A 26,558-nucleotide genomic window follows, 5' to 3' on the forward strand; every position below is an offset into this window, starting at 1 on the left:
GATTTATTTCTCTCTTGTCTGTTTTCTTTCACCCTTGTAAGCATATGTGGGTATTATTAAAAAAGAAAAGAAAAATTTCATATTTGTATTATTTGAAAATATCCATAAATAAAGTATTTAATTAAGGTTTTGAAAAACATTAAAATAATATAATTAATTATTATTGTTTCATTTGATGGGTTACAAAAATGAGAGACATATAGAAACACTCCATAAACTAATTGAAACTATCATAAAGGAGAAATATATATGCTCAATAAGCCATTATGGATAGCTTGGAAGCAGATAACAGAAAGATATTTAAGCTAAAGCTAAAGTAAAAAGAGCAGAGATTTTTATAAAAATTTGTCTATTATCACATTAAATATTTCTTTAATTCCAATAAATTATTTTAAAAATTTGTCATATAATAATTCAAATAACCTGGCATTTGGACTTTTACTATTAATTAAATATACATCCTACTTTCCACTTCAAACTACCATTTTTAAATACATACTCCAGTTGTAACTGATTTATTTATTTCTTAAAAGATATGGAAGTGTAAAAAATAAGAAAGTTCCAATATAATGAGATCTAAAATATTTTAAACTGGCTTAAGGAAAAATAAACAATATTGTGATATAAATATAGAAATGCTGTTGACACACAAGTGAAATCCAATTTCACAATTATTTTATTTTCAATAACAGCACTGCCACTCACAATTTTTAGCACAGGGTTATTCTTGGCCAAAATGTTTATTTGCTTTTATTGACAGGCTAAATGTGATCATGTTCACATCACTCAAAAACAATATCTGCTAAGAAAGACATCTAAAATGTTTTCCTGGTCAGAGATGGAATTTTTAGACCAGCAGTAATCACAGACATCAGAGAAGCACACCCCTAACTTCACATTTTGGAGATACAATTAATTTTTAAAAACCAAGTTCCTTGGACTTGTGCTATTGTCATATAAGAAAAGTCAAAAGATAGAAGATAATTAAAATATAGAAATAATATTTGCATTCATTTTCAAAACAGTAATTTTGGATCTTCAAATAGCCTGTATATGAACATCCCTAAAAGAAGAAGTATAGAAAAATTTAGCAATCATTGCGAGCAGTTTTTTCTTTTAATTTGTGTGTACAAATGAAAGCAATAAGAGTATTTTTGCATGAGATTCTATTTTCTATTGAAATTTACTGCATTCATTGTGTCATTATTCCTGCAATACAATTACATTGTTTCACTTAAATCAGCTCATATGTTGGTGTAAAATGACTTACAATAATCCATTTGATTTTTGGAGTGGGGGAAAGCATAGCAATTCAATGCAAATAGTGCAAGATAAATGAAGCAATCTGACAATTTATGCACTGGTCATATGGGCTCACAAACAGTTTGGCCCACTTTCTAGGCTGTTTCCAATTTGCAATTGGTATAGAGACATGATATATAGCTTTCATTGACTGCATCCCTCTTTTATGGCTTTGCATGTAAGCAGAGTGAGCTGCTAGGCCTATGGAGTGATTCTGAGGGGCTCTGCTGTATCATTTCTAATGAGAACACAATTGTAGTGATAGTTCATTGTCATGACAACAACTTCATGCTTCTATCTGAGAATCAATAGTAATTCCTGGAGTCTATTTCTCTGCTATTGAAGTTTTACAGTAGTAGAGTGAAAGAACATGTAGCACAAAGTGATATAAAGTTATTTCCAGTGCAACTACTGAAAATCCTTCTCTGATATTCCTATCTTTTCCATCCAACTAATATCTAATGTGAAAATATGATACAAATCAGAGGTTGGAGAAGTGTGAGGAAATCCAAATATTATCAACGTGAATCTATTAGTGCCATGGAAAACATTAGGCAACCAACTATGGAATTGTAAACTGGGACTCAGGATACTATGATTCAGACTAGTTTTAAGACTTATTTCTTCTAAAGCTCATTAGATATCATTTTGTCTTTTTTGTGTGTGTGCCTCTGAAAAAGAGATACTGACTAGTAAATAATATTGCTTATATCTTTTGACAAGATTAAGAGATACTTGTATTTGTGACAAATTTTTTCAAAATTGTGAAATTATAAACCATGTATTGCTTATCTCATTTATATTTATTATTTCAATTTTAAATATTGAAAATTTTTTCAAGATGGCTGACTAGAGACAGCGAATGCCAGTGATCCTCAGTAAGAAGAAGCAAAGGTACAGGTGGGATAATCATAACTTGAGAAGACTTTCAAGGCGAGAGTGCTAGAGCCTAGCAGAGAACTCACAGGATGAAGCTATGGCACAGAGAAAGAAGGAAGCAAGAGGCTGGCAGGTATCACTAGAAACCCAAGGGACTTGGAATTTCATTGGAAGGGTAGGTAGGAATGTTTTGGCTTCCCTCCATCCTGCAGCAGACCACTGGTATCTGCCCTATGCGAGAGCTCCTCTGCCCTCACGAAATCAAACTCTGGTGTGAGCAGTGATGTGGGGTCTTCCTGAAGGTGTCACATCAAATTACCAGTGCACACATGGTCACTCACCCTCCACCTGGACTTGAGCTTCTGTGATGGGCACCATATTCAGAGTGCGCCCACTGGGGGACTGTGTCCTGCCCAGAAAGCCTCAGCCATTCTGTCTCCACATTAGTACAGGCTCTTCAGACATTCCCTGGCACCCACTCAGATTCTGGCAGCCAAAGAAGGCTGGCTGGACCCAGTAAAGCTGCAGGGTTCCCAGAGGTCTAGCCCTGAAGAAGTGCTGCTCCTAAGGGAAGGAAGACTGCAGCACACCAAAAGGGCACCTCTTGGAAAAAAGGAGACCAGAGAACATGGCTTCTTGTGTCTGAGAGTTCCCCTTTTGCAGGCAGACAGTGACTGTGCTGCTTCCACAGAGACACAGGTGTTGCTTTCAGCTCTGCAAAGGAGGAGTGTGGCTCCATCCCAATGGGCATGTGGATTCAGGTCCCAGGCATGCATGTAGAGGGAGGATTTCTTTTCCCCCCTCACCCACGGCTGCAGACACATCTGTGGCTGTTCCCATGGGAAACTGACACAGGCACTCCAGAGGACAGACATTTTGAGGCTATTACACAAAAGATGGAGATCCTGCCCCACTCCACACAGAGCCACAGTATTCTTGCAGCAGAGAGCAGAAGAGTGGCAAAGTTATGTGATTTGGGCTGAGGGAGGATCTTCTGCTCAGAAGACATTTCAGTGCTGAGTTGCAGGGAAGGCGTCATTCACAGCTCTAAGATAAATTGCAGCCTAGAGATAGATAGCAATGTGTGTCAGATTTGAGTGTACCAAATACTGGGATATGGGTGTGATAGGGAAGCAGACTGTATTCTTGCCTGCCAAGGCCATGGTACTGGGGAAGTCCCTTCACCACTACCTTCAAGCAGAAACCTTGGCACATTTAACCAAGAGCTCTTCCTACCATCCCTTCCAGCACTGGTGCTTGTGCCCAGCACTAAGGTATTCATTCGGTGGCTTGGTGGTTCAGCTCTTTCCCCCACCTCAGGGGATGAGCAGGCAGTGTAGGCAACTGTGCATTTCACACACTAGCCCATTGACTGAGGCAACAGAAAGCTTTTCCTAGTGAACAAAGATCAAACATACACCTATTTGCTTTTGTCACAGTTGGCTCTTATCCGTAAGTGCCACTTACTAGCCTGGAGGTTGAACTTCATAACTCAGTATAAAATTTGGTGACAGAAGTACATAGCACTGAGGAATGAGATAAACATCTGGAAACATCCACCATCCAAGCCCCACAGGAGACAGTGAGCCTGCTCACAAACCTAGCACATTGCTGCTACAACCAACATTTGAGAAAGCCATCACAGAAAGGCTGTGTATAACCAAGGAACTCATACAGAACCTTTGCAATTAAAACCACCCAGAACTGAAGCTAAACACTCATACACACCATGTATTAAAGCCACAGTCTCAAGTGGGGAAAAATATCCCATCCAAACAAAAGATTACATAATGAAAGAAGAAGAGTTTATCCAGAAGAGAAGGAATGAGAAACACAATTCTGAAAGTACAACAAAACAGTGTTATATCACCCGCAAAAAATCACACTAACTCTACACCAATGGATCCTAACCAAAATGAAATCTGAAATGGCAGATAAAAATTGAAATTACTGATTTTAAAGAAACTCAAAGAGAACCAAGAGAAAGTTGAAAACCAACACAAAGAAATCATAAAAACAATTCCATTTATGACTTAAAAAAATTACTAAAAAGATATATATTAAAATAAAAACCAAACAGAACTTCCAAAAATGAAAATTTCATTGCAGGAAGTACAAAACACAGTTGAAAGCTGTCACAACAGACTAGACCAAGCAGAATAAAGAATCATAGAACGTAAAGATAGATCTTTCAGATTAACCCAGAGATAAAAACAAAGAAAAAAATTTTTTAAATGAAATGAACAAGTCTTTGAAAAGTATGGGATTATATAAAAAATGGAACCTATGAATCTTATGTATTCCTGTGAGAGAATAAAAATTTTAAAGTTGCAAAACATTTTTTTCAGGAAATAATTCAGGAAAATTTCCCTACTCCAACTAAAGATTAGACATCCAAATACAAAAGGCTTAGAGAACTCCAGAAAGACACACTACACTGCAAGACAGACTTCTCCAAGACATATAGTCATCAGACTATCTAAAGTCAATGTGAAGGAAAAAATCCTAAACTCAACAAGAAAAAAACATCTAATCACCTATAAAGAAAATCTTACCAGATTAACACTGAACTTCTCAGAAGAAATCTTATAAACTGAAGGGAAGAGGGTCTTATTTTCAAACTTCCTAAGGAAAAAAAATCTGTCAACCACAAATTTTGTATCCTGCTAAATTAAGCTTCAAAAATGAAGGAGAAAATAAATCTTTCCCAGATAAGCAAATGCTAAGGGAATTCATCACCACTAGACCAGCCTGACAAGAAATGTTCAAGAGAGTTCTAAACATGGAACTGAAAGATCAATATCTGCCATCATAAAAACACACAAAAGCAAAAAACTCATAGGTCTTATAAAACAATTACACAACTGAGATTACAAAACAACTAGGTATCAACTGACATGATAATCTCACATATTAATACTATCTTTGAATGTAAAAGAACTAAATGGTCCTCTTAAACATGTATCTGGTAAATATATACAACTATTATGTACTCATAATAATTAGAAATAAAAAAAGAAAAAATGACTTAGGATGGGGGAACGGATTCAACTATATATTCCCAAGAAACCCATGTAACTCAAGGTAAATCTACAAAAATAATAAATAAATAATAAAATGTAGGATATATACACAATGGAATACCATCCAGCTATAAAAAGGAATGAAATCATGTCTTTTGCAGCTACCTGGATGGGCCTGGAGGCCATTATCTTAAGTGAAATAACTCACAAACAGAAAGCCAAATACTGCATGTTCTCACTTATAAGTATTAGCTAAAAATGTGTATACATGGACATAGAGAGTAGAATAATAGGCACTAGAGACTCAGCAAAGTGGGAAGATAGGAGGAGAGTGCAGGATGCACAATTACCTAATGGGTAAAATTCATACTATTTAGGTGATGGTTACACAAAAATCCCAGACTTCACCACTATATAATATATTCACTCAACATATCTGCACTTGTACCCCCTAAATCTATAAAAACAAACAAAAATATTAAATATCATTAAAATTCTCTAGTCTTATGAATATCTTCTCCTTTCCTGAACTTTTCATTTTTTTAGAATGGACATTTATATTAATAGCAACAAAGTTATTTACATGCTATTTTATACAGATTGTAGTTATAAAGCAACAGGTCATATATAATGCTATTATACAAAAAAGTATATGAAAACTAAAATTTTAACAATACTAATGAAAAGAGCATTAGAATTTTATTGTTGTTTTCATCCATTTAGATTGATACAAATGTAACTGCAATGCATAATTAATCCTGTTTTCTCACTTTCATTAACACCAGTATATGCCAAAAAGGAAAATCAATTCTTCTAAACTATAATTTCTGCAATGAAACTGTGAAATAAGTTTTACTTTTATGTGTTTTTTCCTAATTTAAAAGGTGTTTTTTATTGCAGATATTTTTCTCTGGGAAGTAGACGGCGAGAGGGATTTAGAAATGAAAATATTATATTGGAAATTAACACTCTGAGTCAAATAGCCAAGGAGCAGGATGTATCACAATGCAAACTTGACAGTTTCTGACAACCCCATGGAGAATTCTGGAACAAAGTCTTACCTTGCATGGAATGATGTTAGACTCTCAAACAAGTGACTTGTGCAGTCACTTGAGAGCCACTTGAGAAGACCCAACCATTGTTACCACCACTTTATTCAGTCATTGGTCAGGATCTACCCCTAGAAGACGTATTGATTAGCCAAATCCCTACAGCTATAGAGCAAGTATCTTCTGGGAAGAGGTTCTGTCTCTACATGAGCTATTTTATTTTATTTTTGGTCATATCTAATTCAAAGCCCTAATAACGTTTTTTTTTGTTGTTGTTTTTATGTTTCACTTTTACTTGATTTCATTTGAATGAAAAATGGAGACTTTGCTATCATTCTTACTGTGTCTTATCAAGCAAAGCATATACTGGCAAATCATCCAATGGGAAAGTCTTCCATGATAAAGAAAACTAAAAGACACTTCATAACGTTTATACATTGAATATTGAATAATCGATCAGAAAACCCACTAGTACTGTCTACTTAGGAATAGAATTATAGATTTAAAATTATAAAAGATTCATGTTTTTTTTTATACTTCTTTGATTAGAATCTGAATTTTGATTTTTTCAGTTCAATTGAGAACATTCTCAGAAATCAATGAAAAGAGGTACTTGAGTTTAGACAATGATTGTTGTGATCCCAAAAAGATGAGTGATGCCATTACAGTATTTTAAATGTATTCTGATACTGCAAATAACCAAAAGAAAAGAAGACTTAGGACATTTACATTTTGTCAAATAAAATGTTGACACTAACCACTTTTTTAAAAATCTCTTACTCCATTTTGAAAAAAGATAACTAAAAATAAATGGTTTTTTAAAATATTTACTTAATTTAAGCAGATTTATAGAATTTATATTTGTTTCTAAGTCAGAAAAAAATTTTAATATTTCTAAAATTTAAACTCTAGTACCTTATGGTTCTATGTAGGGGTTTAAGTAAAGCAATGTTTCTTCAACTAATCCATAATTTTCAGCATGACAGAAATTTGCATTATTCCATGCTAAATCTCTAGTGTATTGAATAGAATTTATGATATATTAAACATTAAATAAATATTTAGGTATATTAATACACTTATGAATTAAACTTTATATTTTAACCCAATGCTATTTTGCTCAGAATGATTATAGGAATGGGCTAACAAATCTGAAAAAATACAAAATAGCATTAAAGTCTACATAAGTTAAATAAAAATATTCGGTCTTTATCATACAAATAGGTTAATGGCGAGACTATGCTAAGTATTGTAACCAGACACTCCCAAACCTTACTGCCTTAACCTAAGGAAGATTTATTTCTTGATCATGTTATATTCCAATACAGATCAAATGACTCCCCAACCAAAACCACAAAGTTCATGATTATTGTTTCCACTTCTGTCACCACTTAGACTTCAGATTGCCTCTCATGTGAATGACAATAGAGAATATATGTGGGTGATACATAGCAATCAATTCTGTGAAAGTCATATATCCATCTGCCCACATGCCTTTGGCTAAAATTCATTGATATTATTTTACATAATAACAAGAGGGACAGGAAATCTAATTAAACAGTGTGCTCAAGAAGAGAATCAAAAAAATCTTACTGAGAATTAGTCATCATTGCCACAGAAATGTTTTTTCCTAGATTTTAGAGAGTTGTTATTTTTTAAATTAATAATTGACTTTGTATTTTGTTGAGTATCTTTTGAATAAAAGTTATTGACTGGCCTAACTCTAAGAAAATCAAATCCTATTCCAGAAGTTGTTATTTGGTTCCATTTTTAATATCATTTTGTTTGTTGATAAGAGTCATTATCCTAACACAAAAAAATATATATAATAGCCACATCTATGAAATAATCGATTACAAACAATAAAAAGCACTTCCACGTGTGGCTATTATGAATTAGATTTATCAGACCAACATTTCCACTGAAGACACCTAAAAAAAACTGAATAAAAATGTTAGAGATAAACAAAAGTAAATAAAGTAATTTAGGTGCTGAAAAGCCATGAAGGTAGCCAATACTTGAGAAACCAATAACCCAGGGTGAAGTAAACTTTCACAGATGAAAGGACTGAATATCACAATGAAAGCAGCAGCTGAAGTACTATAACCTAAGCAGAAATATTGGCAGTCTCATTGTGCTGGTGACATAAAAATTAGAATGTGGGTACAGGCAAAGAGAAGACTCCCTATTAAACACCCAGTGTGTTGAACCTTCTGAAATGTTACATCTAAGAGTATAATGCAGCCCTCACAAAGTTGAAACTCAGACTCAAATTATTTCAGGCTCAGACTGTATCAAGATTCCTTACATCTACTCAACCATCTCTCCTCTGTAAGTTTTCATACTTAATATCTTAGTTCATTTGCATTCCTATGAGGAGATACCTGAGGCTGGGTAATTTAAAAAGAAAAGAGGTTTATTTGGCTCTTTGTTCTGCAGGTTACACAAGACTTAGGACACTGGAGTTCGCTCAGCTTCTGGTGAGGACTACATGCTGCTTCTACTCATGGCAGAAGGCCAAGGGGAGCCCAACATGTGCACAGATGGCAGGGAGAGAGAGGAAGAGATAGAAAGGAGGAGGTAGCAGGCTCTTTTCAACAACCAGTTCTCAGGGTAGCTAAGAGTAAGAACTCACTTCCAAAAGAATGACACAAATCCATTCATGAGGGATCAACTTCCACAACTCAAATATGTCCCACCAGGACCCACCTCCAACATTTGCAATCAAATTTCAACATGATATTTGCTAGAAGCAAACAAACCGTATCAAAACCATTGTACTTAACCTGAAGTCTAATTTGTAAAATAAAATAAAAGCTCAATGAAAAATGACACAATTAAAAAAAAACTCATAAAATTAATTGGAAATAGAAACAGAGTAAAAGGTAATCAATATTTTGGAGTTAAGGCATATAACCTAAAATAGCTGATTAGGAAAACAGAAGAGAGATGGATAATTTTCCAAAAAAAAATGAAATATATAAATAGATATCAAATTAAAATTCTAGAAATGTGTGCAATATTGAATGTAAGAACACTAAAATGGATTTAATAGTTGAATAGTTACTTAAAAGTTGAGTTGTTATCTGGGAATTAGATGTCAATAAATATTGGTCAAATGGAGTACAGAGAGAAAAGACACATGAGCTATAAGTGAACTACGTGTGAGCCTCACACAATAAATACAAACTGCATAGGAAACATACAAGACATGATACAATGTCCTCATATATGTACAACTGGAGTAACAGGAGAAAAACAGAGAAAGAAAAGGGAGAAGATAATATTTGAACAGAGTGATAAAAGTACTACAAAATTGAAACTGGATAAACACACATAATACCATATCTTTTAACATAAGATATTTCACAAATGTGATTGTGAAATCATACACATATGCATTAGAAGTTTTACACACCATCGAGAACTATTGCTCAGATCCTTCCTTCCCATGTTGGATATAAACTTCCTACTCAGAATAATACATGATATCTGCAAGTGCAGTTCATGATATCACCTCATTTAATGCATATGTCACTTAAGTTCTAGAGCATCTCTATTTTAGACATCAGAGATTTTTTATAGCTTATGTAACATCATCCAGGAAGCCAGGCCTCATAGATCCTGGATATGGAATAAATGTCATTCCTTATCCTAATTTTCTCCTAAGGTCATTCAATAGATGAGCACCCTTCCTCATAGGAAATATTACTAGTCCATTATTTAGAGGTCCAGTTGCTGATCTGTGTGTGTGTGTATGTATGTATGTGTGCTGATTGCTATTTTTGTGTTCTACTTTCTTACTTATTTTTCACTTTGCTTTTTGTTAATGAATAAAATTATTTTGAGTAGACCTTTTAAAAAACTATGCTCTGACATTAGTCATGTTAATATAATGAAATTTGGAAAGAAGATGTACTTTTTTATTCTTTCTTCTATGGAAGCAAGATATGATTAGAGAGAGAGGTTGCTTGAGAGATTGGTCAATATACAGATAAATAATTTATAAAATTTTCTTTCATTTTACATTTGCATGGAATTTTTTTTCCATCCCTTCACCTTGAGTCTGTGTACATCCTTGTGGATTAGATGCATTTCCTGGAGACAGCAGGTACTTGGGTTGCATTTTTTTTTTTCCATCTTTAACAAGCCTGTGTCTCTTGAGTGGGGCATTCAGACCATTCACATTGATTGATAGACTTGATATGTGGGATGCTGTTCCATTGATCCTGTTGGGGGGGCAGTATCTTATTGCTTTGTTTTATCTCTTGTGCTATTGTTTTATATGAGCTCTGAGCTTTAGCTTTTCAGTGGTTTTACTCTGGTGGGTAGCTATGGTGCTGATCCATGTATAATGTGGTTCTGAGTATTTCCTGTAGGGCACGTCTGGTCTTGACAAATTCCCTCAGTGTTTGCTTGCTTGGAAAAACCTTTATTTCTTCTTCCTATGTGAAATTTAGTTTTGCAGGATACAAAATTCTAGGTTGGGAATTTTGTTTAAGAAGACTTAAGAGCTAAATATTCTATGATTTTTAAAGGAATGATAAGTTATTTTAAAATAATGCTAAAGCTGAATTTTGTGGCCAATATTTATGAATAATTATGGTTCAGTTCATTACATGAAATGAAGCCTTAATTCTTTATTTCTGGAATAATCTCTATTTTGTAAAATTATATAATTTAACTAATATTGCATTCAATTATCTTGCTGATAGTTACATAAATTTTGCCTGGAAAGTCAATCTGTGGTTTTCAATTGTGTGTCTGTGTGTTTGTCTCTGTGTGTGTGTGTTTGTATACCAACATTGGGTGTGTTGATACTAGTCTTTGTTTAAAACAAATTTCTCTGTGTATTTATTGGAAGTTTAAGATAATTCACTAGCTGAACTCAGGTTTTAGAACTTTTAAAAATTTAACTATAATTGTATTATTTTTTCAGTTTCATATTTCCTTTGTGACCTATAACATAATCCATTTACTAAAACAAATATATACTACTTTAACAATTAAAAATATATAAAATATAAAGTATATATAAAATCCCTGGCCAGGTAACACAATATCTGAGAGGAAAAAGGATTTAATTCTTGAATGGAAGAAACAATTGTGATTTATGAATGGTCATTTGATTCTTCTTCATAAAATCTCAAGAGATAAAGCTTAGCATTTAGAATGTTATAATGCTCCATAGAAGATACTGTACAAAAATTAACAAGTTTTCTATTTGCTATTTCAACCAATTAGAAATTGTAATTTTATTTAAAATATTCATTAGAGTATAACAAAAATATTACAAAATAGATAAATATATCCAATAAATGTTATAAAATCATTTATAAAAATTATAAAAATGTATTGAGTAAACTTAAGAATTGCTTGAGAGATAATTTATTTACATAAATGGTAAGATACCATAAAAATTTCAATATTCCCAATAATATCTATAAATTCAATAGAATTTTAATAAATATCTTTAAAGAATTTTTACCCTCACAACTTATAAGCTGATTGAAATATTTATATAGAATATGAAAGGAACCATCCTTATCAAGAAATATTGAGAGAAAATATGGTAGGGGGATTTGTTCTACTAGATTTATGATTTAGCTTTATGATAAAGCTAGAATAATTAAAGTGATATAATATTGGCATAGTGATAGACCAATTAATTGTAATTGAAAGTCTATGGATTCACACATTTAGGGAAACTTGATAATAGCAAGCAACCAAAATAGCTGAGCAAATCAATGGGAAAGGAAGCCTTTGTATAATAATAGAAAGTTCTGTCATGCATACCTGCATAGGGTAGATTCAACAACACTCCTCATAGTAGTGTAAATTCAATTGAAACCATTTCTAGTATATCCGAAATTTGGAATGCCCACACCTAAATAGTCTTATCACTGCTTTGTACAACACACTTTTCTACATCAAGCTCTGGTTTATCAGTTTATCATCAGAGATTTTTTTTGACAATAGCACAGCAATACTTCTGCCCGAAGCATGTCATCTCTTTTGTAATGTGTCCTCAAGCTATATATACTATGTTTCAACATTATTTGAGGAATATTTTTTTTCTTAAAGGAGACATCAGAGAGAATAGTTTAGGGGTTTGTAGTATGATATTTGACTTTCTCTCATTCAACTTCATCTTGTGGTTTCTTTTTTTATACTGTGACTTACTGTTACACTGTGTGAAATATACTTCAAAGCTTGTCAACAGAACAGCAAGAGTCAGCTTTCAGAAAGCCAAAATGGTAGAGTAGAAGTAATTATTTTGAAGTTAATACAGATCTAGTTTTCGATTTTAGTGCCTCCTATTTTATGATTTGGGCATACTACCTGATGTTTCCAAACCTTAGCTTCTTCATTAGTAAAATGGAATAACGCTATCTCATCATAGGGGGTTATTTTAAAGAGAAAATAAATATAAAATAAATGGCAAATAAAGCCCTTCAAAATAAATTATCTTCTTTAAATTCTCTATGATATGAGCAAGAAAATAGCATTATTTTGTATAAAGGTAAATACTACTATTTCTATTTACTTAGCCATTAATTCTCTAACAGACTTTTCAATTTTTCTAGTCAATATCTAATCATAACCAAGGAACAACTAGCTCATCAACTAGTTACATTGTCTATGTCAATACTGCTTTTTAGGTTAAGATTATCATTTTTATTATTAATCTTCATAAAATATCTAATTCTATAGTTTTACCACTTTCAGAAGATTTATTGTTTCAAAATATTATAGAAAATATCTATATAATTTATGACAAATTTTGTTGATAGTGACACACAAAGCACTTCATAGATGCTATCAGGGCAATAAGAATATTTTATTTTAATTTCTCAAAAGATAACCCTAGGAAAAGAATCCTCCCTCAGGAGGAAAAAAAATGTTTTTTGTTTTTTTCTTCTCTGCTCTCACACCACAACAATCAACACAAAACACTTCTGTGACCAAATGTGTCAGAGTTTTTCACCACATATCAAGCAAGCAATCAATTTTGCAGTGGACACCAGCTGGAGTTCTCTAATTCAATTCAATTCTAACACTATCTACTTAAACATACTGTCAGATCCCACAGGTTGAAGACTCAGTTCAACAAGACTCAACCCCGTCTACCACGCCAATCAGAAGCCCTAGGTTATTTTTCGTGTACTTCTGACCAACTGGCTAAATATCAAGTCTCCCACAAACTCCTTTTTGGATTCAGTTAATTTGCTAGAGAAGTTCACAGAACTCAGGGAAACACTAACTTATGTTTACTGGTCTATTATAAAGGTTAATATTTTAAAGGATACAGATGAAGAGATGCATAGGGCAAGGCATGTTTGAAAATGTATAGAGCTTCCATGCACTCTTATGGGTGTGCCACCCTCCAGGAATCTCTGTTATTATGCTACCTGGAAGCTCTCTGAACCTCATCGTCTTGGGCCTTTCATGGAGACATCATGATTGAAGCATGGGCAACTGTATAGACATGTGACAGGTAAAAGGTGTATGTTTTAATACTAATAGATTGAGTGGGAATATTCAGCAACACCTGTCTGTTCAGAATCTTCTTGGCCTTGCTGTGCAGCATTCCTTCTTTTGGAAGGGTTCAGACCCTTCTGAAATGGGGCTTTTATAACCTATAATCAGACAAGGTAGGTCAGAGAATTTCCTTATAGCCAGCTTCAAGAAAAAAACAGTTGAAGATTTGAATATATTTTCAGATACTATGGCCTGCTTTGGGGAGGAAAGGAGCAAATGAAAGGAGGGTAGAAGTTCAGAGAGAGAAATTCTGTTTTCTGAAGTCTGCTGTGAGACCTAAAGCACCCCGACATTAAAACAATGCAGTGTCTTTAATGTTTATCATTCTGAAGCTGTATCAAAGCTGCTTGAAGAAGGAAGGACAAAAGGCCAAATACTTTAAAAACAGATATGCATATTATATTAGTCACTTAGGAAATAACAAGGGCTATGGGAGTTATGAGCCAGGAAGTGTGGACAAATTTACTATATATATGTCATAATATCACACTCCCCTTTAGACCTGATATTGTAAAACAGAAAGAGATAACAAAATACCATATACTTAAACACATAATTATTAGAATCCAAAAGCACTGTTAGTTATTCTTGGTTTTACTTTGTTACAGGGTAATTGTTTTAGGAAATTATTCATGACTTTTTCCTTACTGTCTCAATTTAACCAAACTTTAAGTGTAAAAATTTATTTGATATTCACAGTGAAAATAATAGAAAGCCTCTTTTCTAAACACACATAACTAATTTTAATGGATAATATATGTGGTAAAATGAGGAGAACTGGACATTCACAGAAAAAATAGAACAGAAAACACTATTTGGCTATTGTATATAATTTTAAAGCAAGAACAAACCTGAGTGTTTTAATACCTCTGAGAAGGAATTAACACAAACAAAAAATATTTTGATTCTCCAAGCATGTAAGCATTGCAGTCTCACATTGACTTGGAACTAGAATACACTTAGAGAGATATTTAAAAATCAAGAGAAAAAAGATCAATGTAGATAAATACAAAGTATCCTAAAAATTAATTATAGTTTTTAGGTGTTTATATGATTAAAGTTATTGACATGTACAATACACATCCATGTTAATGTAAATCATTATATTATCACAACTCCATGATGTTGAATTGAATTTCTAACGTGGCATTTGCATATTTTAAAACACAACTATGTATCTTCTATTACTGTTCTATTAGATTAACATATTCAGAAAGTAAGAATTAAATGAGACCATTCACCAGAAATAAAAATCAAGATCAAGATCAATTTTGATGTCTCCAAATATAAGGTAGATAATGAGGAATTCTGGGTCTCCTAGGGATGAAAGTGGGTGCCCTCATCTTGGTCCTGCCCAACCCTGATTCTCCATACCTGGGGGAGGAGGGAACACCCTATGAATCTGCCAATCAGAACTTGGTATGCCAGCCACAAAAGAATGCAGAAGACTCTCTAGCCCAGAGACCAAGCTGCATGGGTACCATAAAGTCTGGAAAGTGACCTAGAACCTATATTCACAGTTAAGGCTCAGGTCATGTGACTCTCAACTGTCTAATCAAAGTGGTTCCATGGTGATGTCTGAACCACAAGGGAGGCCCCTAACTGGACACTATAAAATAGGACATAGACCATAGCCAAGCTCTGTCTTTGCCCTTCATTTTGCCTACTCTGCTGCAACAACGGGTCCAGTCATCATCTGTGGTATATGTACCATGCTCTGTAAACCTATCTCTTGCTATTGCCTTATAATCTTATCTTTCTCTCCTCAATAAACCTAATTTTCTTGCCTGCCTAACTTTGGTGTGTCTGATCATTCTTGAACCATGGGCGCACCAAGAACCTATGATTTCGTACTGAAACCTAATACAAACACCATGAAAGCCACTTGCATCTTCCAAATTTAGTCAAAGCATTTAAGCTGTGGTTGCTTAACAAATTTTAATAAGCTATGGCATATTATTTTGTAAATAGATCACATTATTAGCGATTTCAATTGTGGCATATGTGAATTTGACTGTCATGTTACTCTGTTGCAAGGACACTGTAGTGAATATATTAAAAACATAGGCAATTTGAATTCAAGTTCTTCCCATTAAAAAAAAAAAAAAGAAGAAGAAGAAGCTATGAATGGACAATTTTCAATGTCACTTCAGAGTCACTGGCAATGATAGGGGATCTATTTAAGGATTTTCTCTGCCTTTCAGTAGTGAGGAAAGTTAGGTTGGTTTACACCCAGCCTGCTTCATTTACAATTCAATTAGAATGAATGTCACTGGAGGCAAATACTGTGAGCAGCATTTCTAAATTCATTTATAAAGATGCCTACCAGATAATGCAGATTCAGTTTCAGGAGTTAGGCTCCTACAGAACTTTAGGAAAGCTAGAGAGAATTATAGGCCCTCCTAATCATTAAAATGTATGCATGAAGTACTTCAAGCCAGCTTATTCATCACTCCTGAAATGCTGACAAAATGCTTAAGGGCCTACTTCTTCACTAAAGTAAAACAAAAAATCCTCCGTTCTTTAAGGTTCAGGAGAATACTGTGCACAGGTAGGTCCATTTTTAAATGACACTTACAGTCTATAGACAAAATCATAGTTTAGTTACTGTTGTTCCTCAGCATGCTGCTATGTACATAAACATGAAGCTATATCAGGGAGAGAAAACACTGCTAAGATGTTGTAAGACAATGAGATAGCATGCCCTTTAACATTCATTCAGTCATCATCCTGAAGATTGTATCTTTCCTGGAAAATTCAATCCATATTTAGGCTACTAATTCTTAATCTAAGAGAGATTCATGCTTGAAAAATAATATGTGTATTTGTAGATTTTTAGATTCAATTTATTATTTAATGAAATAATGGATCTACTTACAATGAATGCATAGTACATTGAGATTGCTTTGCTTGAATAAAAATGTGTTTTCTTATAGTATTATAGAACAATATTGTAGTGATATTGTATATAATAAATATAATAAAATCATTTGATGACATCATTTTAACAGAATTGGAAGTCATCTCAACTTCTATTAGATTTTAGGTCTGAACTTTCCAAATTAAGATCAATGGAACTTCACTAATTTCTCTGAAATGAATTATAAATATCCTTGACAATATGACTATTACAAAAATATCACAAAAAATATTTTAAAGATTATGTTATGAATATTTGAAGAGTTAAATAATATTGAATGAGAGCATTTAAAGAATTTAAATTTTCTGAAATAAAATTGAGCTGGAGTGATTCTAGCACTTCCAAATGTTTCTGTATTATTCCACACTAACGTTTGTATTACCTTTAAATAAAGTGCTTCTATAAAGCACTTAAGTGCTCTTAGTAATTTTCAAGTAATATGTATAACATTGCCCAGAATTTGAACTCTTCCAGATTTCGTTTCCAATAAATTTAAATTGCTTTGTATAGTGAAGAGTAATTTAAAATTATTGAAGTGCTCTAAATTCCACAGTAGAGTACCCATAAAATGTAAAGCCTTTCAATAATTTTAAATCATTTTGCACACTTTAAAGTACTTTCAGCACATCAAATGCTTTGATTTTTAGTTTTCATTGCTTTAATTTGAAAGAATGAAAAATGCCAAGCCAAAATAGCATTTATAATTGCTGAAAGTAGTAATTAACCTGAATTTCAAATTGACTCAGAGATTTTAACATGTAAAATATAATTGTATTATTGAGAGGTCCAAAAAATGTAGCCACCATTATAACAAATATTGATAATACTAATTTAAATTTATCTGTCAGACAGGACTGAAGGTATTTTTCTAATATATTTTCAAATTGGATCAACATTATACTTTTCTCTCTTACACATTCTATGTGAGTTCGAAAGGTTGTGGTAGCTACTTGCAACCTCTCAGAGGTATTTACATCATAATTTAGGAAAAACCTGAATTGATTCAATATTCAGAAGAAAATATAAATCACATAATTACATTGGAAAATGTCCAAAGAATAACCAATGAAGCCAATAAAAGTATTTCAAAATTAAAGATAACAAAAAATTCCTATTTTTATTCTAACACAACACAACAATAGAATTTTTTTAAGATTGCTAAAAAATTTAGAATATCACATATATGATTAGGTAGAACTCATATGATTGACAGTATAAACAATTAGATTGAAAGCAACACAATGCTGGTGTACAAAGGAGGCTGATAAATAACAACCCTCTTGTTCTAAATCAAATGAGAAACTGGATAAGAAAAACATAAAAGTGAAAGCAGATACTACTTTATTAGGGATTTTCTGTGAGCAAGGAGGAGTTATAACACTATATTCCACAATTATGAAGACTTATATATATGTGCAAGGGGGTTCTATACTGATTCTTCCTCAGGAGAATTCCTTTTTACAATGGGCCAGAGGAAAGGGAAGAGCGTATGGCATTTGAGGACCTCTTAGCTTCAATAAAAATAGGTGAGAGATAGTTGTACTCACCCACATTTTATGGTTAGAATAAAATTAGGAGTGGATGGATAAAAAAGTGTTAAGCTAAGGAAGCATCAGTAATGGACATACAGCATTCTCTCCTCGTGGGAGAGAATACTTCAATAGGGAACAATCTATTATATGAGTAGAACCTCATAAGCAATGTCACTTAATGTGATTAATTATTTCAATAGATTCAGCAAAGTCCAAGGTGGTAATTAAAGGTAAAATAAAGTTACATAAAATGTTTCCATTATTATTAACTTGATCACGGAATACATAAATTATATAAAATAAAAACAACTAAGATATAAAAAATTGGAAACCCTGTTAAAAAAATAATTTAAATGACATAAACCTATGTCTGAGAAGGGAATAAATCAAAAATTATCAATCACATTAATTGCAAGTTTTAAAACTTTAATAAATCACTAAATGTAAGTATATATACAAAGTTCATAACCTATCCTTATACCAGCAAAATACTTAAAGAGTAAATAATAGATAACTGTTTCATCATTGCAACAAAATAGAAGAAAAAACAAATAAAAAGTGTTCCATGAGCTATATGTATAATCAAATTGAATGTAATTAAGTAGCTTCATTTTTATTTACATGTTCATATAAATGCATAATAGGACAAGTTTCCCCATTTGAACACTAAATTAATATTGTAAACTTGGAAATTTAAAAAATTAATTTATTGTTTGAATGAAATTCTGATTTATATTAAGTGGGATATCAAGAAGAGGACTTAAATTTATGTTAAAATTCACCTTAAAAATTATAAACTAAAACAAAGCCCTAATGCAATTCTCGTTACTCTTTGGCACCAAAACCCCATATCGTCTATCCATCCTGCTCATTGCAGCTATAAACTCTGGGTACATCGTTTTTTAAAATAGAAAAGTGAATAAACTAAATATATCCTAATAGAAAACTGTAAAAAGTAAAGAAATTAGGTTTATTTTCAAAAGAAGTCAGAATTTGGAGAAGCAACTGTAATAGAGGTGATTTACACTATTTTTTAAAATGGATTTTTCCCCATTCTCAGAGTGAGAAGTATAGATGGTGAAAAGTCTTGGTAGAAACTTTACTGTCTATTTGACTAGGGGGAAAAAAAGGGAAAGGACGTTCTGTGGACCAGAGAGAGAAATGACGTTCTAGGAGCAGAGTTGATGGAGGATATTTCCTAAAGATAATAAATATCAGCAGAGAAAAAGGAATGTTATAAAACAATCAATTGGAATTTTTTATTAATTTTATTTTATCATATTATGGGGTTATAAATATTGTTACATATATTGCCCCTGCCATTCCTCCCCCCACCCCCTGCCTTACCAAAACATCAAGCATGTCCTTTAAAAATAAAATATCTAAAATTAAAATTTTATTGTATAACTTCAATAGCAAAAAGAAGATGACAGTGGGGAAAGTCATCAAATATAAAATAGATCAATAGAAATTACCCAATATAAAGAACGAGGAGAAAAAATAAAAGATACTAAAAAGAAGCTCTGAAACAGCAAATAAAGAAAGTTTCAGAACCTATGGGACAATATTAGAAGATCTAACATACATGTAATCTGAGTACCAGACGTTAATATTGGGGCATATTTTGACATGCCCAAAAAGTTCCAAATACAGCTGTACAGGGACCAACATATATTTTGCAAATATATAGAGAACTCAGCAGTAGTATGAGGTCCAAGAAAACCATGCCTATAACTATTAAATCAAATTGTTGAAAAGCAAGTATAAAGAAAAATCTGGATAGTAACTGAATAAAAATGAAAAAAAATTATATATAGGGAAATAATAATTTGAATGTCTGATCAGAAACCATGAGTCCAGAACATAGTCGAACAACATCTTTGAAGTTCAGTGACAGAAAAGGAAAGAAAAGAAAAGAAGAGAAAAGAAGGCAAACCACAACAAAACACCCATGAACCTGGTATTCTATGCCTATTGAATATACCCTTCAGCAATGACTGTGAAGTAGACATATTCAGGTGAATAAAAAAGCAAGAGCATAATAGAGTTTCTTTACATGAAATGCTAAAGGAAATTTCTCAAGCTAGATAAAAATTATACTGGAGAGAAACTCTGATTCTAAGGACTAAAGGAAGAGATTGTTAGAGACTGACAAAGTGAATATGAAAAGCTAGGTCTAACTTCTTACTGCCACAAGGAACTCACTTTGAATATAAAGAAATAGGTAAGATAGACATACATCAGGCAAAAATGAGCACATGCAGCTTGGAGTAGTTATGTCAACATAAAAAAAGAGAGAAAATGAATATTACAAAAGCTAAATACAGACATTGCATAGTGATAAAAAGGAAAATTCATCAGAAAAAAACAACAGTTAGCAATGTATATACCTAATAAAAGAGGCTCAAAGTACTTGAAGCAAAAGTGACAGAATTAAAAAGAAGTATCCATAGACATTTCTACAATCATAGTAAAAGATTGTTAACATCACTTTCTTAGCAATTCATATAACTGTTGGACCAATAATAATAGTAACAATGAAAAAGCAAATGAACAAAAACAACATAGAACTGAATAATTCTTTGGAATTACTGATACTTGTATAACACTAAATCCCAAAACTGCAGTGTAAACATTCAAGTGTGCATCAAATTGTATGTTACCATCAACATACGATTTACTCTATATGAATCTAGTATTGATCAATTGTAATAGCAATTCAATTTTAGAGTGTATTCTCTGTTCACAATTAAATCTAATTAGAAATCAGTAGCAAATATCCAGGAAAGCCTTAAATATCTGGAAATTCAGTAATCCTGAATCATCCACCAAAGAAGAAATCTCTAAAATGCAAATGACCTATGAGGAGAGTTTGGTTTTTATACAGTTTTGACCCCAGGAACTAAAATAGTGCCTGGCAAATAGTAAATGCTCAGCAATTATTGCTATAAGAAATGCCCTAGGGGAAAGAGAAAGAAAAATGATAAAGAAAACATGCCACTCTTTTTTGTGAGAAATAAATGAAGAGCAGGCTTTTCATGAAGGATGTAACAAAGCCTGGCAGGGGACAGGATCTCAAAAAACATTGGTCTATCTCCAAGGAGACAGATGAGCTTAATGGCTAAGAAAGTGCCTGTGAAAAACACCGAGAATCTCCAATCCAGCCACACTCTGTTACTAACTCTACAAACTAGAGAAATTGTCTAAAATGATTGATTTCTTATTTTCCTAATACAAAAAAAAAAGTCCTAATAAAGCTCAGAATTTTTATAGACATAATTGAAATATTTTGTGTTAAAGTGCCCAATACAGTGACTGATTCAAAACAAAAAAGATCAATAAATAATATTAGTATCACAAAAATATGCTGCTTATGACAGAAGATTAAATATCTGATCCCTAACATGAAGGTTTGTGACATTGCATGAACTTTGTAGCCTTACTTAACCTCTGAGATATACACATTTTCTTGGAAGAAAAAAGAGGAGAAAAATTATTTGCTTACTGTGGAGCAATTTAGAAATTGTTTCTAGAGGAGAAAAGGCTAATATATTATTGATATTATTGTGATTGAATGGATTAGAAGGAGGCCCTGAAAAGAAAAGCAGACTAATACAGAAAATAAATGCAATCTAGTAACACAATAACTCATTTTATCAAAAAATATTTTGTTGTTATGAAATTTTGTACAGTGAACAAAACACTTTAATTTCTTTAGGAAAAGAAATATTATTAAGAAATAAGTATAAGTGGCCTGGGCTATGTTTTTGAAGTGATTCTTTAAAGTCTTATAAATTAAAAAAAAAAAAAAGACACAAACTGGCAAGAGTCAATATTAAATACATGATTTAACAATAAAAAGACCCAAATTTCTGAATTTTCGATGTATGAGTTTAAGTTTTTTTGTTATCATTTTTTGGTTTTTTTTGTCTTTACTTCCCCTTCTTTAAAGTAAAACCCATGCTTTAATTTGTGCATAAATATGGACTAATTGCCCACTATGTATAAATGTCTGTGCCAGTTGCCACAAAAAAGTGCTGATATCAATAACACAGAGCTGTACAATGTACTAGGAGCAATAAGGACAAAACAGCTACAGATAAAATAGGAATAGTAGGATATATGTAAAATTGTTTTTAAAAATCATAATTTTTCATTCTTACTCAACTTTTTACAATTTGGATAGATTTGAGTTGTTTTGTTTTGTTTTGTTTTTTGAGACAGGGTCTTTCTCTGTCTCCTGGGCTAGAGTACAGTGGTGTCTTCATAGCTTACTGCAATTTCAAACTCCTAGGTTCAAGCGATTCTCCTGCCTCAACCTCCAAAGTAGCTGGGGCTACAGGAGCCTGTTACCAAGCAGAGATCATTCTTCTAATTTTTGTAGAAGAGGGCTCTCTCTCTTGCTCAGGCTGTTCTCCAACTCCTGGCCTCAAGCAATTCTTCCACCTCGACCTCCCAAAGTGCTAGGATTATAGGCATTAGCCACCACACCTGGCTACCTTGAGTTTTTATTTAATTTCTTTGGACTGTATTAGTAAACTCAGGATGAAACCAAATAGCCTGCAAAGTTGTTTTATGTATTTATTAGAATAGAATATGTAATATGGCTGCCTGACATATAGTAGGTAATTTAATATATAGCACTTATTATGTTTGGAGAAAACAACGAAGGTTTTATGAAAAAGGTTTAATTTGAACTTTTATAAACAGCTTAGAAGAGGGTGTTTGCAAGCTTTGTGTGAGTATGTATGTGTCTGTATGCTGAAGTGTACACTGGCTCACTTTGGAAACCCATTAAAGTCTATAGACTACTTGTCAAAATATGTTTTCTAAAGGCAAAATTAAAATATAAGTACATAATATTACAAAAGAAATCAAATACATTGAAATAGTTATTAAAGTATTTTATACATTGTAATACATATGCTTCTCAATTATCACAAAAATAAGAAAACATTTAAATTTAAGCAGGTTACATTTTATATTTTCAGATAGATCAATGTAAAGACTGTACTTGCTTAACTTTAAACTCTAGACTGGTTGTTAATTGACTTCTATGTATGGATTGGCAAATGATTGTGAATGGGCAATGATGCAAAGTAACCCTTTGGGTCAGAAATGGAGAAACAACCATAATCTGAGTGTTTTTGTGGCCAAACAACTATTGCTAGACCACTATAGCTTGATAGATGGCCAGTTTTATTCAGCACAACCTGTAAATTGAAAGGTGGTAATCACTGACATTTTGTTGATCAAAATGACTACTATAATTTTGTAGAAGTGATAACTATAAATGGTATTTTCCAATATCTGCAAAATTATAATGTCAAACGAAAATATCTGCGACTTCAAAGATGTATTTTTTCCATGCAAAAATTCATGGAACACTTGATTTCTACTCACAGATTTCATGGATGCTACATTAGGAACTCATGATCTAGATGTTAGACATTAGGCCAAATTGCCTTCTGCAGGAATAATGAAAAGACTGACATTTCTGTGTGCCTAAAAAGTGTTGTGAAAACTTTTAAAGTAATAAATCACTTAATTTTAATAAAAATTCATGAGTTAGGTGTTATTATTATGAGTTAGGTGTATATTACAGATAAGGAAACTGAGGGATAGGATTGTTAAATAATTCACTGTAGTCACACAGATTATGAGTAGGGAAATTGAAAATTAAATCCCAGCTGTATTGTTCCATGGCCAATGATGAATGCTTTAATAACTAGATGGAAGGGATTATTTGAAAGGCTTTTCCATGGATATATTTATCCTCATCTACATAATTAGTAATGAAATTTCAATAATGTGTTTACTAAAAAGAACCAAGTTTAGGTTTGTGTACAAAATAGCAAATGCATGGAGGGTCAGTTATACCACAAAAGGTTGTTCGAACACTCAAATTCACCTACTAAAGGCAACAAAGGGAATATGGAGGTCTTCCTGAAGAGACAGGATTCTACACAGGTCTAGCATATCTAACCTCTACAATATTATAATACTTTAAAATTTTTCATTTAGTATTTTTATACACTACTTTATCTATGTCATTTTCTATTTTTATGTTTTAAACAGATTTTATTTAAAATAATAAATCAAAATTACTAACCTCATACTTAACATTGAGTGTTTATATATTAATATTTTAGGCTCAATGATTTAATCTTATAAAAAACAAGTAATATTCTCCCTGATAAGTATGGAGAATAATCAGAATATATCTAATTAAATCAAGATGTATACTGAACTTGAGAATGACTTTCTTATTGATTATAATATATTAATAATGCAAGTCTCCTCAAGTAACAAGTTGTTGAAGAGATCTCAGACTCATAGAAGTCCAGTCTGATAAAAACAAAGCATTACAGTGTCAGTATGCAAAAGAAGGTTATTTATTATTGTTTGTATATAATTCATAGCTATTTTAGATGTCTAATATTTTTATTTATTTTATTAATTATCTTTTGTGGCACTATGAAACATTAGAGTCTTGTATTTATACTGTTATCTTTTTAAAATATATTATGCTAATCTAAAAATAATAACCAAAGTCATAAGAAGCTTTAAGCATTCAGATGTTAAAATCATCATATATTTAATCACCTTCATAGAAGCATTTTAAGTGAGCAATAAACTCTATGAACCTCATATATTGTTATAAAAAATAGTATAAATTAATGTATTTCATTATGTTACTTCCAAAAAGAGTGACAGATACAAAAAAAGTCTCCTAATATTATGTGCTAATCCATTTTAACATTTGAATCTTCTAAAATAATCAACTTCACTTGGTCGTGTATACCTAATAAATCTTAGGTCTCTTCCATTGTTGCTTGAGGGTTATATACAAGAATATTTTATGTGGACTGACTGCAACTTAGAAATGCGGATTTGTCAACAGGCATAAAATGTTTGCAATATGAAGATACTGTCCAACATAGTTGGTCCTTCAGAAATCTATTAGAGCAGTAGTCTACATACATTTATTGACTGATCATATCTATACAATAATAAATTCCATATTTGCTATCATAGACTCAGTATGATTCAGAATAGGAAATCCATAAAACACTGCTATCACCCCTGAATACTGAAATACAGGTCTCTTTGAGCAACAGGTTGATGAAGAGACCTCACTAGTCCAATAATGTAACATATTGATGTATGTCTGATAATGTAACTAAACTTTAGCCTTACAACTGAAATTGTCTGGTAAAGCTGCGACAAATTTGTCTTCCCTATGGAGACAAAAATGCATGTTAACTTTTCATTTTAAAGAATTATTGGCTAAAATTTGATGGCTAAAATTTTGACTACAATTTGATGAGCCATGATTCTTATTCAGTAAATTTTTAACATAAAATTATGCTACCAAGGGCATGATATCCAAAAGAAAGAAAAGACTTTTACATCTTATGTCCCCTTTCATGATATGTTTTATCACTTAATGATTAAATTTTAAGGTATAAGTACATTAAGGTCATGTATATGTAAAACTGTATATAGCAATGTAAGGATTTTCAGGTACCTTGAGGATGTAAGGAAATGTTATGTTGATTCACCTGTGACTAGTAGAATGGATTCTATCAAGGAGTGCATTTCTTCTACAATAAAGGATACACTTTCAAAGATACAACAATATAAATGAGATATTTCCTATATGCTCAGTAGACTGCAAAGAATAAAGAGGTTATTATCTAACTGCACAAAGTTTTCATCTTTCATAATTTTGCATTTTCTTTCCTTATTAAACACAATCACACCTTCTTTTTAAGGAAGCATTTTCTGAAGATGTCAGAACACTTGCATACATGGATGAGGGGAGGCATAAAGACTCCTGTATGCATGTATTATGAATTTTCAAAGACGTATTTTAAAGATACTTTAAAAAGTGATATTTGTGCCCTCATAACTAATGCTAAGGATTTAAGTGATAAGAGTCTATAAATATCAATAAATTATGAGAAAAATACAGTCTAATGGTGCTTATAATTGCATAGGGATTCATTTAACGCGATACTGAACAACTCCACCTGTAGTTCTAAGATTCCATTTGTGCACATAGAAAATATATTTAATGTAATATGAAGTGATTAGAAAAGTATTCTGGGAAGGGAATATATTTACAAGGGAGTCTGAAAGGGTAAGTATTCTTTAGCCAGGTGGAATAAGAAGGAAGTGAAGGGAGATTTTGGTCAAGGGAAGAACATAAGCTAAGGAATAAAGCCACAAACAAATACCAAATTCAGTTAAGGGCCATTAGCTGAATATTGCATAAAGACCAGGTATGAGAAAAGGAGGAAAAAAG

This window comes from Microcebus murinus, chromosome 11 (assembly GCF_040939455.1).
Source record: "Microcebus murinus isolate Inina chromosome 11, M.murinus_Inina_mat1.0, whole genome shotgun sequence".
Taxonomy (NCBI): Eukaryota; Metazoa; Chordata; class Mammalia; order Primates; family Cheirogaleidae; genus Microcebus; species Microcebus murinus.